Here is a 16,693-nt window from a genome sequence, read left to right as displayed (position 1 = left end):
ATTCCATTTCAGTTAACCATAGGTCCAGGTAATGATGTATGTGCTCTAATATGTTGAATATAAAAGGGATGCTCATGCATCAAAATACAATCTCGTATTTTCATCAAAATTTCAGATACTGGACTAGACTGCTTAAAATTTCCGGCAGTCTCTAACACAGCATTAACCACATAAACAGAATCAGAGATAATATTTATGAGCATAAGAAATCTTTTAAAAACTTCTAAAACCACCAAACATTCTACCAATTGAGGGGCTCCTGGTATAAATTGCAACCATACAGCCTTTTCATTTATCATATAACTTCCAATTCCTGTTTTGGATCCATTTGTATAAATATCAATGGCTCCCTTTATAGGGGTATTAGCTGTTACATTTGGAAATATCACTGGATGCAATAACATAAAATGTAATAAAAGATATTTGGGATAATGATTATCAATTAAACCAGAATAACTGCATCTAAGAATGGCCCATTCATCTATAGTAGCACACAATATTTGCATTTGTGCGGCAGTATATGGAATAATTATGCTATCAGGCATTTTTCCAAAGTGAGTAATTGAACTTTTTATACCTTTATGGGCCATATTTGCCTCCATGGTGGGATAATGCTCTATAGTCTTACTAGGGGATATATGTGGATGTATCCATATTAAAGGACCATCTAGCCATAACAGAGCAGTTGGCAAATTTATGGTTTTTAATATGCATAGGCACAAAGGTTCTTGCTCATTTATACAATTTAACTGTGCTTTTTGGATAGCTCTTTCTACCTTCCTAAGGACATCGGAAGCCTCAGGTGTTAACTGTCTCAATGAGGTAATATGTGATTCTCCTTCTAAAATTTGAAATAAAGGTTTTAATTCTGAAGTAGGGATCCTTAAATAAGGTCTAATCCAATTTATATCTCCTAATAATTTTTGAAAATCATTTAATGTCTTTAAATGATCTTTTCTTATACTAATCTTTTGTGGGGTGACACACCATAAAGTAATAGTGGCTCCTAAAAAATGACTAACATTAGATTGCTGTACCTTTTCTGGTACAATAATCAAACCATTATTTTTTTAAAGTTTCATTAAGCAAGCCATAAGCCTGCTGTATACTTTCTTCTTCATGCCCACAAACCACAATATCATCCATATAATGACAAATTTTTAAGGAGGGGAAACCATCTGGTTGCAAAGCTTTTCCTACATATAACTGACATATGGTAGGGCTATTTGACATTCCCTGGGGTAATACCCGCCATTGATACCTTTTATCAGGCTCCATATGATTAATAGAAGGCACGGTAAATGCAAATCTAGGTTTATATTTCTTATTTAATGGAATGGAAAAGAAACAATGTTTGATATCCATTACTATAATTCTCCAATCCTTAGGTAGAGCTGAGAGTAGGGGGAGTCCTCTTTGTACGGGAACCATAACTTGCATTTGTGCATTAATGGCTCGTAGGTCATGTAACAATCTCCATTTACCTGACTTCTTTTTTACAACAAAAATAGGGGTATTCCATGGTGATTGCGTGGGTTCCACATGTCCCATGTCTAATTGTTCTTGTACTAATTCTTTAGCTGCTTTTAACGTCTCAGAGGGTAAAGGCCACTGAGGCACCCACACCACGTCCCCTGTATGCCACGCAATGGGCAAAGGCTCCTCAGCGGCCCCTAGAAAAAACCCAGCCCTTTCTTGTCTGCTTTTTCTGTGGCTTCAACTGGTGAAAGTCTACCTTGTAAATGTTTTCCAAGACCTAGTCCAGGTATATATACCATTCCTTTCATTATTTCCTTGCTTTTCTGAGAATAATTTACTGGATAGAATGCTTTTATACACTCCTGTATACATTATACCTTGAAAGGTTTTTTCCTTCTATTTGTAAAGATATGTACTTTCTTCTCAAACCTACTCTTTCCACCTTTTGTACACTGCTTTTGGATATGACCTGTTTTCTTAGGTTCGTTCATGTTGTTTAGAATGACTCCAACCTTGAGTTTCCAATTTTAAGCTAACTTTCTGTTACAAGCAAAAGGCTGCCTGCCCCTTTAAGAGCTCCATTTGCAATTGGCCCTCAGCAGGGCTTTTTCAGCTGTACTTGACTCCCAGCCACAGTGCAGCTAACTTATCAGTTTCTCCTGTGCAGACTGAGACTGCTTTTTAAACAAGTTAAAGGATGGACAGCCCGCAGATAAAGTTTTAACCATTTATATTTTTCAACATGAAACAAAGAACAACAATCATTCAAACAACCAAACAAAAACAAACATGAATTGACAGACATATGGACAATTTGGTGCACCAAAAACAGACAATAGACAGACAGGGAATAGAACTTGTCGTCTCAAAGGGACACAGATATCCTAACCAGAACTAAGAATATCTCCATAGGAGCCAGAGAGGAAGCAGGATGTCTCCTGATTTCCTTCTGTCCCTAGGAGAGCTCTGAAATAGCTTATTTTCATTTTTTCTCCTTCTGGGAAATCTGCACAGTGGCTGCTTCTGATAGTTACTCCTCTTTCCCTGAGAGTTATCTTTAAGCCTTTGATGAAGGCTACCTCCTTAGTCAAAGTCCTCGAGAGGAGGGTAAATTGACTTAATTTTTTGATCTTCATTCTTTATATTATCTTTGTATCTTTATATTTTATATTGTCTTTTGTATCTTTATATTTTAGTTTCTTTTCTTTTTCTTTTTTTTTATATTCCTTAAGTTACTTATTTTTCTGCGCGCATCTTCTTTTTCATTTCTCTCTGTTTCTGATATGCCTTCCTGGTACTCCTGCAAAATTCGCTGCCCTTCCTTAACAGCTGGTTCACATTTCTTATCCTGGATAGACTGGCCAATATCAGGACAAGAAAGAAAACAAGCAACACAACCCCAGCAACAATTTCCGGATCTACTGCATAGGAAAGCATACCTCTCAGAGACTTACATTAATTTCATTTTACTTACCAGTACCACTGTTCCCCAGCTGAAGAGTTCTGAATCCACACAGCCAGATCCTTCTCGACAGTCTGTGTTGCGGGAACACTTCACTGACCACTCCTTCCCCGTGATGCAGTTCTGAATCCTCCCTGTAGCAGGGGGTCTTCGCTCGTGCCTGAAGATGTTTCTTTTCCCGGGTTTCAGCACCATTTGTGAGCGCCCAACTCGCCAGCAAGAGAGACGCCGCATATTTATTGGGATCGCTTGATTGCAGAGGTGGAAAGACCCTCCGCCCAGAATTGGTGATGCTTATATAGGTCTAGGAGAGGCATGTCTCACACCCGGATTGGTTATGCATTTACTACCTCATTTACATGTCTCACATCCGATTGGTTATGCTCTCAGTACCTCACAGAACCTCATTAACATGCCAGGGCCAGGCAGTGACTCTGCAAAACTCTACTGCACATGGGCACATTGATTGTTTACCCAAACTTATGCGTGGTGTCCAGTGGTAGCCAGCGCCACCTTGTAATGGCATATGTGGCTTTCCACAAGTGATTTGTAATGATAGATGGCAGAGTGACTGTTCTGTGAGGACCCATGGCAGAGAAGTGCTCTTTGAGGACCATTGGAAGAGTGATTGCTCTGAGTTGATAGATGGCAGAGTGAGTGCTCTGTGAAGACAGATGGCAGAGTAATTGCTATGTGAAGACCCAGGGCAGAGTGAATGCTTGGTGAAGACTGATGGCAGAGTGAGTGCTCTGTGAGGACAAATGGCAGAATAAGTGCTCTCTGAAGACACAAGGCAGAGTGAGTGCTCTGTGAGGATTGATGTTATAGTGATTCCTCTGTGTGGACCCATGGCAGAATGAGTGCTCTGTGAGGACTGATGGTAGAGTGAGTGCTCTGTGAGGACTGTTTACAGAGTGAGTGCTCATTGAGGACCAATGGCAGAGCAAGTGATTAGTGATGATAGATGGCAGTGTGAGTTCTCATCGAGGACCCATGGCAGAGTAAGTGCTCTGTGAGGACCCATGGCAGAGTGAGTGCTGTTTGTGAACTAATGGCAGAGTGAGTGCTCTGTCAGGAGACATGACAGAGTGCATGCTCTGTGAGGTTTGATGTTAGAGTGAGTGCTCTCTGAGCACCAGTGGCAGAGTAAGTGCTCAGTTAGCAACCATAGCAAAGTGTGTGCTCTGTGATTATAGATGACACAGTGAGTGCTCTATGAGGACTGATCGAGAGTGAGCGCTCTGTGATTATCCATTGCAGAGTGAGGGATTTTTGAAGACCCATGGCAGAGTGAGTGCTCTGTGAAATCTGATGGTAGAGTGAGTGCTCTGTGAGGACTGATGGCAGAATGAGTGCTATGTGAGGACCCAGGCAAGAGTGAGTGTGCTGTGATGATAGATGGCAGAGTGAGTGATCTGTGAGTACCCATGGCAGAGTAAGTGCTCTGTGAGGACCCATGCCAAAGGGAGTGCTCTGTGAGGACCCATGGCAGAGTGAGTGCTCTGGAATGACAGATGGCAGGGTGAATGATCTGTGGGGACTCATTGCAGAGTGATTGCTCTGTGAGGAGTGATGGCATAGTGAGTACTCTCTAAGGACCCATGACAGAGTCAGTGCTCTGTGAGGACCCAAGGCAGAGTGAGTGTTCTCTGATTATAGATGGCACAGTGAGTGCTCTATGAGGACTGCTGGAGAGATGAGTGTTCTGTGATAATCCATTGCAGAGTGAGTGCTTTGTGAAGACCCATGGCAGAGTGAGTGCTGTGTGAAATCTGATGGTAGAGTGAGTGCTCTCTGAGGACTGATGGCAGAATGAGTGCTATGTGAGGACCCAGGCAAGAGTGAGTGAGCTGTGATGATAGATGGCAGAGTGAGTGATCTGTGAGTACCCATGGCAGAGTAAGTGCTCTGTGTGCACCCATGCCAGAGGGAGTGCTTTGTGAGGACTGATGACAGAGTTAGTGCTCTGTGTTGACCCATGGCAGAGTTAGTCCTGTGTGAGAACTAATGTCATAGTGAGTGCTCTGTCAGGAACCATGGAGCACTGCATGCTCCGTGAGGACTGATGGCAGAGTGAATACTCTGTGAGAACCCATGGCAGAGTAAGTACTCTGTGAGGACCCATGGAAGAGTGGTACTCTATGAGGACCCATGGCAGAGGGAGTGCTATCTGAGGACTCAGGGAAAAGGGAGTGCTCTGTGATGATAGATGGAAAAATGAGTGCTCTCTGAGTACCAGTGGCAGAGTAAGTGTTCTGTTAGGAACCATGGCAGAGTGAGTCCTCTGTGATTATAGATGGCACAGTGATTGTCTTTGAGGAGTGATGGCAGAGTGAGTGATCTGAGATGGCTGATGGCAGAGTGAGTGCTATGTGAGGACTCAGGGAAGAGGGAGTGCTCTGTGATGATAGATGGAAGAATGAGTATTCTCTGAGGACCCATGGCATAGTAAGTGCTCTGTGAGGACCCGTGGAAGAGTGTGTGCTCTGTGAGGACCCGTGGCAGAGTGAGTGCTGTTTGTGGACAAATGGGAGAGTGAGTGCTCTGTCAGGAGACATGGAAGAGTGCATTCTCTGTGAGGTTTGATGGCAGAGCTAGTGCTCTCTGAGGACCTGTGGCTGAGTAAGTGCTCTGTTAGGAACCATGGCAGAGTGAGTGCTCTGTGATGATAGTTCACATAGTGAGTGATGAGTGAGTGAGGAGTGATGGCAGAGTGAGTGCTCTGAGAGGACTGATGGCAGAGTGAGTGTTATACAGAGTGTCCACAATCTGTCCATTGATGAAAGTGGTGTGTTGAAGTCTCCCACTATTATTGTGTGAGGTGCAATATGTGCTTTGAGCTTTACTAAAGTTTCTTTGATTCTGCACAGGCCCCAGACATCCGGCCACTTTCCAGGCCAGAGGATAGGGTCCGCCCGGCCTAGGAGCACATTGCCTGAGCATCAGCAGCAGACATTTTGGTTCCGGGACCCCGCCGAGAGTATTCTGCACAGGCCCCAGACATCCGGCCACTTTCCCGGCCAGAGGATAGGGGTCCACCCGGCCTGGGAGCACATTGCCTGAGCATCGGCAGTGGACATCTTGGTTCCGGGACCCCACCGAGATTATTCTGTACAGGTGAGTGTGTGGAATACAGAAGCTAACAGCTTCTGGGACAGGCGGGCGCCACAGAGCTTCTAAGGCAGCCCCCTTTTCGGGCCCCAGACATCCGGCCACTTTCCAGGCCAGAGGATAGGGGTCTGCCCGGCCCGGGAGCGCTTTGCCTGAGCATCTGCGGCAGACATCTTGGTTCTGGGACTCCGCTGAGAGTATTCTGCAAAGGCCCCACACATCCAGGCACTTTCCCGGCCAGAGGATAGGGGTCCGCCCGGCCCAGCAGCACATTGCCTGAGCATCAGCAGTGGACATCTTGGTTCCAGGACCCCGCTGAGAGTATTCTGCACAGGCCCCAGACATCTGGCCACTTTCCCGGCCAAAGGATAGGGGTCCGCCCGGCCTGGGAGAACATTGCCTGATCATCAGCAATGGACATCTTGGTTCCGGGACCCCACCGAGAGTATTCTGCACAGGTGAGTGTGCAGAATACAAAAGCTAACAGCTTCTGGACACAGGCAGGAGCTACAGAGCTTCTAAGGCAGCCCCTTTTCCGGGCCCCAGACATCCGGCCACTTTCCCAGCCAGAGGATAGGGTCCGCCTGGCCCGGGCGCACTTTGCCTGAGCATCTGCAGCAGAAACCTTGGTTCAGGGACCCCACCAAGAGTATTCTGCACAGGTGAGAGTGTAGAATACAGAAGCCAACAGCTTTTGGGCCAGGCCAAAGCAACTCAGCCATGGGACAGGTCCTATTTTGGGCCTTCGTCTTCGGCCAGGAGGGAGATCCTAACACCAGATATCTGTGCACCTTCCCTGCAATAGGAGAGCTTGCCTGCAGAGAGTGCTTTGACCACTGAAACTCAGATTGGAGATCTAGTCTCCCAGGTCTGCTGATAGAGGCTAACAGAATTACCTGAGGGACAAGCTCTAACCAGAGACAACTAAATCAACTAACTCCAGAGATTATCAGATGGGAAAAGGTAAACATAAGAATCTTACTAACAGAAACCAAGACCACTCACCATCACCAGAACCCAGCACTCCCACCTTGCCCAGTCCATGGCACCCCAACAAACCCAAAAAGCTAGACATGGATCTAAAAGAATATCTCATGATGATGGTAGAAGACATCAAGAAGGACTTTAATAACTCACTCAAAGAAATAAAGGAGAACACTGCTAAACTAGTAGAAGATCTTAAAGAGGAAGCACAAAAATCCCTTAAAGAATTACAGGAAAACACGACCAAACAGGTAATGGAATTGAATAAAACCATCCAAGACATAAAAAGGGAAGTAGACACAATAAAGAAAACCCAAAGTGAGGCAACGCTGGAGATTGAAACCCTAGGAAAGAAATCTGGAACCATAGATGAAAGCATCAGCAACAGAATACAAGAGATGGAAAAGAGAATCTCAGGTGCAGAAGATTACATAGAGAACTTTGGCACAAAAATCAAAGACAATACAAAATGCAAAAAGATCCTAACTCAAAACATCCAGGTAATCCAGGACACAATGAGAAGACCAAACCTACGGATAATAGGAGTAGATGAGAATGAAGATTTTCAACTCAAAGGGCCGGCAAATATCTTCAACAAAATTATAGAAGAAAACTTCCCAAATCTAAAGAAAGAGATGCCCATGAACATACAAGAAGCCTACAGAACCCCAAATAGACTGGACCAGAAAAGAAATTACTTCCGACCCATAATAATCAGAACAACAAATGCACTAAATAAAGATAGAATATTCAAAGCAGTAAGGGAAAAGGGACAAGTAACATATAAAGGCAAGCCTATCAGAATTACACCAGATTTTTCACCAGAGACTATGAAAGCAAGAAGATCCTGGACAGATGTTATACATACACTAAGAGAACACAAATGCCAACCCAGTATACTATACCCAGCCAAACTTTCAATAGCCTTAGATGGAGAAACAAAAGTATTCCATGACAGAACCAAATTCACACATTATCTTTCCACGAATCCAGCCCTTCAAAGGATAATAACAGAAAAAAAAAAAAAAAAAACAATACAAAGATGGAAACCACGTCCTAGAAAAAGCAAGAAGGTAATCCCTCAACAAACCTAAAACAAGACAGCCACAAGAACAGAATGCCAACTTTAACAATAAAAATAATAGGAAGCAACAATTACTTTTCCTTAATATCTCTTAATATCAATGGACTCAACTCCACAATAAAAAGACATAGACTAATAGACTGGCTACACAAACAGGACCCAACATTTTGCTGCTTACAGGAAACCCATCTCAGGGAAAAAGACAGACACTACCTCAGAATGAAAGGCTGGAAAACAATTTTCCAAGCAAATGGTCTGAAGAAACAAGCTGGAGTAGCCATTCTAATATCGAATAAAATCGACTTCCAACCCAAGGTCATCAAAAAAGACAAGGAGGGGCACTTCATACTCATCAAAGGTAAAATCTTCCAAGAGGAACTCTTAATTGTGAATATCTATGCTCCAAATACAAGGGCAGCCACATTCATTAAAGAAAATCTTGTGCGCGCTCGACTGGCCAGGAAGAACGACACTGCAACAGAATCCTTCTGTACACGTTTATTGGGAGAGCTTGATTGTAGAGGTGAAAAGACCCCGAGCCCAGAACTGGTGCTGCTTATATAGGCCTAGGAGAGGCGTGTCTCACATCTGATTGGTTAACTTGTCTCTCATCTTGGCAAAAGAACCTTCACTGCCTATGTATGTGTGGTGGTCAGCAGTAGCCAACTGCCACTCTGCAACTGCCACTCTGCAATGGCTTCCCACATCTCCTGTTTTAGGTCGTTCCTCTAATGTCACAGCCATTCCCATCATAGGGTAACCCTATCGCCACTGGGCCCCGTGTCTTAGGTTGGTCTGTGCATGAGGAAAGTTGCCCGTCTCTGGATACCGCAGTGCTGTGTGACAGTAACTGCTAAATGACCTAGGGTGAACTTTTGGCCCACAAAGGTATACTTATCCCGGTCTCAATCATCAGGAGCAGGATCATCTTCGGATTCATCTTGATCATTCACAGTCCTTGTCAGTCCCTTCAGAACCCAAAGTGGATTTTCTTCACCCGGTACCACCGTTCCTGAGCTGAAGAGTTCTGAATACATGCAGTCGGATCCTTCTCAGCAGTCTGTTTTGCAGGAACACTTCATTATCACCATTCCCCAGCTTAAGAGTTCTGAATCCACGCCGGATCCTTCTCAGCAGTCTGTTTTACGGGAACCTTTATTACCACCGTTCCCCAGCTGAAGAGTTCTGAATCCATGCTGGATCCTTCTCAACAGTCTGTTTTACGGGAACCTTTATTAACCGCTCCTTCCCCGTGATGCAGTTCTGAATCCTTCCTGTAGCAGGATGTCTTCGCTTGTGCCTGAAGATGTTTCTTTTCCCGGGTTTTCGGCACCACTTCTTGCGCATGCTTGACTGGCCAGGAAGAACGACGCTGCAACAGGATCCTTCTGCACACGTTTATTGGGAGAGCTTGATTGTAGAGGCGAAAAGACCCGTGCCCAGAACTGGTGCTGCTTACATAGGCCTGGGAGAGGTGTGTCTCACATCTGATTGGTTAACTTGTCTCTCATCTTGGCAAAAGAACCTTCACTGCCTATGTATGTGTGGTGGCCAGCAGTAGCCAACTGCCACTCTGCAACTGCCACTCTGCAACGGCTTCCCACAAGAAACTTTAGTAAAGCTTAAAGCACACATTGCACCTCACACAATAATAGTAGGGGACTTCAACACACCACTTTTACCAATGGACAGATCATGGAAACAGAAACTAAACAGGGACACAGTGAAACTGACAGAAGTTATGAAACAAATGGATCTAACAGATATCTACAGAACATTTTATCCTAAAACAAAAGGATATACCTTCTTCTCAGCACCTCATGGTACCTTCTCCAAAACTGACCACATAATTGGACACAAAACAAGCTTCAACAGATACAAAAATATTGAAATCATCCCATGCATCCTATCAGATCACCATGGACTAAGGGTGATCTCCAATATCAAAATAAATAATAGAAAGCCAACATTCATGTGGAAACTGTACAACACTCTCCTCAATGATACCTTGGTCAAGGAAGGAATAAAGAAAGAAATTAAGGACTTTTTGGAGTTTAATGAAAATGAAGCCACAACATACCCAAACTTATGGGACACAATGAAAGCATTCCTAAGAGGAAAACTCATAGCTCTGAGTGCCTCCAAAAAGAAACTAGAGAGAGCACACATTAGCAGCTTGACAACACACCTAAAAGGTCTAGAAGAAAAGGAAGCAAATTCACCCAAGAGGAGTAGAAGGCAGGAAATAATCAAACTCAGGGGTGAAATCAACCAAGTGGAAACAAGAAGAACTCTTCAAAGAATCAACCAAAGGAGGAGCTGGTTCTTTGAGAAAATCAACAAGATAGACAAACCCTTAGCCAGACTCACTAGAGAGCACAGGGAAAGCATTCTAATTAACAAAATCAGAAATGAAAAGGGAGACATAACAACAGATCCTAAAGAAATCCAAAACACCATCAGATCCTACTACAAAAGGCAATACTCAACAAAACTGGAGAACTTAGATGAAATGGACAAGTTTCTAGACAGATACCAGATACCAAAGTTAAATCAAGATCAGGTTAATGATTTAAACAGTCCCATATCCCCTAAAGAAATAGAAGCAGTCATTAATAGTCTCCCAACCAAAAAAAGCCCAGGACCAGATGGGTTTAGTGCAGAGTTCTATCAGACCTTCAAAGAAGAACTAATCCCAGTTCTTCACAAACTATTCCACAAAATAGAAGTAGAAGGTTCTCTACCCAACTCATTCTATGAAGCCACAATTACTCTGATACCTAAACCACAGAAAGACACAACAAAGATGGAGAACTTCAGACCAATTTCCCTTATGAATATTGATGCAAAAATCCTCAATAAAGTTCTCACTAACCAAATCCAAGAACACATCAAAACAATCATCCATCCTGACCAAGTAGGTTTCATCCTAGGGATGCAGGGATGGTTCAATATACGGAAATCCATCAATGTAATCCATTATATAAGCAAACTCAAAGACAGAAACCACATGATCATCTCCTTAGATGCTGAGAAAGCATTTGATATAATCCAACATGATAAAAGTCTTGGAAAGATCAAGAATTCAAGGCCCATACCTAAACATGATAAAAGCCATCTACAGCAAACCAATAGCCAACATCAAAGTAAATGGAGAGAAGCTGGAAGCAATCCCAATAAAATCAGGGACTAGACAAGACTGCCCACTTTCTCCCTACCTCTTCAACATAGTACTTGAAGTCCTAGCCAGAGCAATTCGACAACAAAAGGAGATCAAGGGGATACAAATTGGAAAAGATGAAGTCAAAATATCACTATTTGCAGATGATATGATAGTATATATAAGTGACCCTAAAAATTCCACCAGAGAACTTCTAAACCTGATAAACAGCTTAGGTGAAGTAGATGGATATAAAATTAACTCAAACAAGTCAATGGTCTTTCTCTACATAAAGAATAAATAGGCTGAGAAAGAAATTAGGGAAACAACACCCTTCTCAATAGTCACAAATAATATAAAATACCTTGGCATGACTCTAACTAAGGAAGTGAAAGATCTGTATGATAAGAACTTCAAGTCTCTGAAGAAAGAAATTAAAGAAGATCTCAGAAGATGGAAAGATCTCCCATGGTCATGGATTGGCAGGATCAATATAGTAAAAATGGCTATCTTGCCAAAAGCAATCTACAGATTCAATGCAATCCCCATCAAAATTCCAACTCAATTCTTCAACGAATTAGAAAGGGCAATCTGCAAACTCATCTGGAATAACAAAAAAAGCCAGGATCGCAAAAACTCTTCTCAAGAATAAAAGAACCTCTGGTGGAATCACCATGCCTGACCTAAAGCTTTACTACAGAGCAATTGTGATAAAAAAAAAAAAAAAAACTGCATGGTACTGGTATAGTGACAGACAAGTAGACCAATGGAATAGAATTGAAGTCCCAGAAATGAACCCACACACCTATGGTCACTTGATCTTTGACAGGGGAGCAAAAACCATCCAGTGGAAAAACGACAGCATCTTCAACAAATGGTGCTGGCACAACTGGCGGTTATCATGTAGAAGAATTCGAATTGATCCATTCCTATCTCCTTGTACTAAAGTCAAATCTAAGTGGATTAAGGAACTCCACATAAAACCAGAGACACAGAAACTTATAGAGGAGAAAGTAGGGAAAAACCTCAAAGATATGGGCACAGGGGAAAAATTGCTGAATAGAACAGCAATGACTTGTGCTGTAAGATCGAGAATTGACAAATCGGACCGGATGAAACGCAAAGCTTCTGCAAAGCAAAAGACACCCTCAATAAGACAAAAAGGCTGCCAAAAGATTGGGAAAGGATCTTTATGTATCCTAAATCAGATAGGAGACTAATATCCAATATATATAAAGAACTCAAGAAGGTGGACTCCAGAAAATCAAATAACCTCATTAAAAAATGGGGCTCAGAACTAAACAAAGAATTCTCACCTGAGCTAAACCGAATGGCTGAGAAGCACCTGAAAAAATTTTCAGCATCCTTAATCATCAGAGAAATGCAAATCAAAACAACCCTGAGATTCCACCTCACACCAGTCAGAATGGCTAAGATCAAAAACTCAGGTGACAGCAGATGCTGTTGAGGAGGTGGAGAAAGAGGAACACTCCTCCATTGTTGGTGGGATTGCAAGCTTGTACAACCACTCTGGAAATCATTCTGCTGGTTCCTCAGAAAATTGGATATAGTACTACCGGAGGATCCTGCAATACCTCTCCTGGGAATATATCCAGAAGATGCTCCAACCCGTGAGAAGGACACATGCTCCACTATGTTCATAGTAGCCTTATTTATAATAGCCAGAAGCTGGAAAGAACGCAGATGCCCATCAACAGAAGAATGGATACTGAAAATGTGGTAAGAGGAGTTTGGTTGAGCTGCAGCTGTTTGTCTGTTCCACACAGGCTTGGGCCCTATGGGGGATATGGAGCCCCAGGACTGTTGAGGCCTGGAAGTCCCTCTCCTTCCCCTTCCCCCTTTGCCACTTTGTGGCATTCCCCTCCCTCTACCTTCTCCTACTTTGATAACCTGGCTATGACTAGCAGAAGTACAGCCAGGCCCAATGGGCAACCCCAGGCCAGCAAAATATGCCAGTTCAAATTGGTCCTGCTGGGAGAGTCTGCAGTGGGGAAGTCTAGCCTGGTGTTACGTTTTGTCAAAGGACAGTTCCATGAATACCAGGAAAGCACCATTGGAGCGGCCTTCCTCACCCAATCCGTGTGTCTAGATGACACAACAGTCAAGTTTGAGATCTGGGACACTGCTGGGCAGGAGCGATACCACAGTTTAGCCCCTATGTACTACAGGGGTGCCCAGGCTGCAATCGTGGTCTATGATATTACTAATCAGGAAACGTTTGCTCGGGCAAAGACATGGGTAAAGGAACTACAGCGGCAAGCCAGCCCCAGCATTGTTATTGCCTTGGCAGGGAACAAAGCTGACCTTGCCAACAAGCGCATGGTGGAGTATGAAGAGGCTCAGGCATATGCAGATGACAACAGCTTATTATTTATGGAGACTTCAGCTAAGACTGCTATGAACGTGAATGATCTCTTCCTGGCAATAGCAAAGAAGTTGCCAAAGAGTGAACCCCAGAATCTGGGGGGTGCGGCAGGCCGAAGTCGGGGCGTGGATCTTCATGAGCAGTCCCAGCAGAACAAGAGCCAGTGTTGTAGCAACTGAGGGGTGGCTCGAAGCAAATATGTATGGAGTTAGCACGAGAGCTAAGAAATAACCTCCATCCCCACCCCTCAGCACACAGTCCCTACGGTAACAGCACACTGAGCCCTGGCTCCCAAGGGCTGCCTCCTGACAGCTCCATCATGGCACTTTTTAATGCTTCAGCAACCAACACCAGGCAGCTGTTGCCACTACTATGCCCTTCCTGGGGCTTGGGGTCACATTTCCCCAGGACCTTCCTTCCAAAACAAACTTCTTCACTTGTGTTCTAGGTGCAAGACAGTGACCTTCTCATTGTCCCCCACCCCTGTGTTTTTCCAGTGTTTCAGAGAAGACTTCTGTCTCCTGCCTCCCATCCCACCTTTCATCATTACTCCCTCTTCTTGATCCTGTTTCTCCTCTTTACAAGATGATGAAGGGTAATCCCAGGGACTGAGAAGGGAGGGATATACTTTTAGTTACATTAAAGACCTTGTGGGGAGAGTAAGGCTCGCAGCAGGAGGGAGTGAGGAAACATTGCTTTCCCATTTTATTTATCTGGTAAGAGTTTCTTGTCTATGAAACACTGTGGCACCAATGAGTAGGACTTGTGGAGGGCGTTCCTAGGTAGGAGTGAGAACAGGGAGTCAAGCTCACAGGCACTGAATGGGAGTTTATTAGTAGGACAAAGGTTGAGGTGCAGTGTCATCCGTGGCTCTGGAACTTGCCCCGAGGCTGGTTTCCCTTTTGTCCCCATCCACTCACCCCACTCAAGTGTGGGGATTGGACCTCAGAGTGCTCCAAAGAATCTTCACTGGTTGCCTGCACCTTTAGCTCTGCTGTGATCTAATTGGAGGAGGTACTCTGATACCGTCCTCTGAGGCCTATGTATACATAGGCATTTCCCCTACCCTGGCCTTGAGATGGCCTTAACCCCAGACACCATGCCCCTGCAGTTTGCACTTTAATTGATGGTAGTTCAGTCAAGATACAGGTTTTTGTGTGTGTGTGTGTGGGGGGGGGTTGATTGATTTACCTATCCTTCAACCGTTTTAATTAAATGGAATCTACAATGAATGAGGTTTGGCCCTATAGAAGACAGTAACAGTGGCAGCTACTCACACCCAGTCTCCACTGCTAGCTTCCTCTGACTGATTCATACCTCTATTCTTGGGTATAGGTTTGTCTGAGCAACTGGGGAGTGGCCTCAGAATAGCATGGGCCATGGTAGTGGAGTAAGGAAAGGTCAGGCAAAAGGAGTGTTCTATCTTCCCAGGGTTCACATTCAGTTTGCTATGTCTTACCATGTCTTTTCTACTTCCCTGTAAATACGTATAAGTCTTTATTCTCTGTACAATCTGCTCTGCCTCCTGGTTCCCATTAGCCTTCTTTTCTTCTCCTTTTGTTAATATCTTGGGTTTAGTTCCTCCTTCATTCCCCCACTTACTCTTACTTAATCCGTGTACCACTAGGGGCTCCTACCACAAAGGCTGCTTGTCCAATGACAGGGCAGCTAGAACTGAAGGTGCCTCACAACTGCCTTGTATCATCAGAGGGCTTTGGTCCTTCCTAAGTCTCTGGCCTCTCTACGTCCTATATTAGGTGTTTGAGGGTGTCTGTGGGAAGCCATCAAAGCAAGAGGAAACTTGGTATTTTAGCCAGAGTTTGGGAGAAACATGCAGAAGAAAGGAAAAGACCACGGTAACCTCGAGTTGAGCCTTTCTGCCCCTTGGGCTTAGAGACTGACTTGTGTTCCAGAGCAGCTGAGGAATCCATGAGGCCAAGATTCTCAAGGACCCAACTTAGGTTCCTCCACTTAGGACTCAATTCTCTTCCTTTTCCAGGGGCAGCCTTAGTTCTCATGGCCCTGAAACATATATTTACTTTCCTAGAACCTGTTCATCTGCAAAATATCCAGGCATATCCTTTTTACAAGTGGAGACTCGAGGGAAGCTCTCCAAGTTTCTTAGAAACTTAATTCCTTCTCTGCAAAAGTGAAGATGTTTTATTGCCTTGGGGCTGGGAAACCATTTCCCTAGGCTTTCCCTCCCTCCCTCCCTCCCTCCCCCCTCTCCCCCCTCTTAGGAACAGTATTGGCCTTAGTTCCTGGCCTACCTGCTGCCTTCCCTCTCCTCCTGCCAGCTCTCCTGCCTTCGCTGGAGCTCTGTTGGGCTTGAGGGGTTTTGTTCTCTCCCTCCCCTCCCCCGTTACCTTTTTCTTTTGATCAGTTTTTAGGGGGAGGGCTCAACATTTTTGCCTTTATATTTCTTTCCTAAGGAAGCATTTGCCTTTCTTTCACTCTCCTAACATAACAATCGTGGTAACAGAATGCAACTGCTGATTTATCGATGTATTTAATGCAAGTAAAAAAGGAAAAAAGAAAAAAAAAAAGAAAATGTGGTACATTTACACAATGGAGTACTACTCAGCTATTAAAAAGAATGAATTTATGAAATTCCTAGGCAAATGGTTGGACCTGGAGGGTATCATCCTGAGTGAGGTAAACCAATCACAAAGGAACTCACACAATATGTATTCACTGATAGGTGGATATTAGCCCAGAAACTTAGGATACCCAAGATATAAGATACAATTTTCTAAAAGCATGAAACTGAAGAAGAAAGAAGACCAAAGTGTGGACACTTTGCCCCTTCTTAGAATTGGGAACAAAACACCCATGGAAGGAGTTACAGAAATAAAGTTTGGAGTTGAGGCAAACGATCTAGAGCCTGCCATATCCAGGGTTCCATCCCATAATCAGCTTCCAAATGCTGACACCATTGCATACACTAGCAAGATTTTGCTGAAAGGACCCAGATATAGCTGTCTCTTGTGAGACTATGCAGGGGCCTAGCAAACACAGAAGTGGATG

General features: G+C 44.0%; 1 pseudogene; it reads left to right on the top strand.

The window, feature by feature from the left end:
• Gm13991 (predicted gene 13991) lies at positions 13,015-16,200 on the top strand (annotated as a pseudogene).

The sequence above is a fragment of the Mus musculus genome, chromosome 2, assembly GCF_000001635.26.
Source record: "Mus musculus strain C57BL/6J chromosome 2, GRCm38.p6 C57BL/6J".
Taxonomy (NCBI): Eukaryota; Metazoa; Chordata; class Mammalia; order Rodentia; family Muridae; genus Mus; species Mus musculus.
This window is presented reverse-complemented; position numbering and strand designations above follow the sequence as displayed.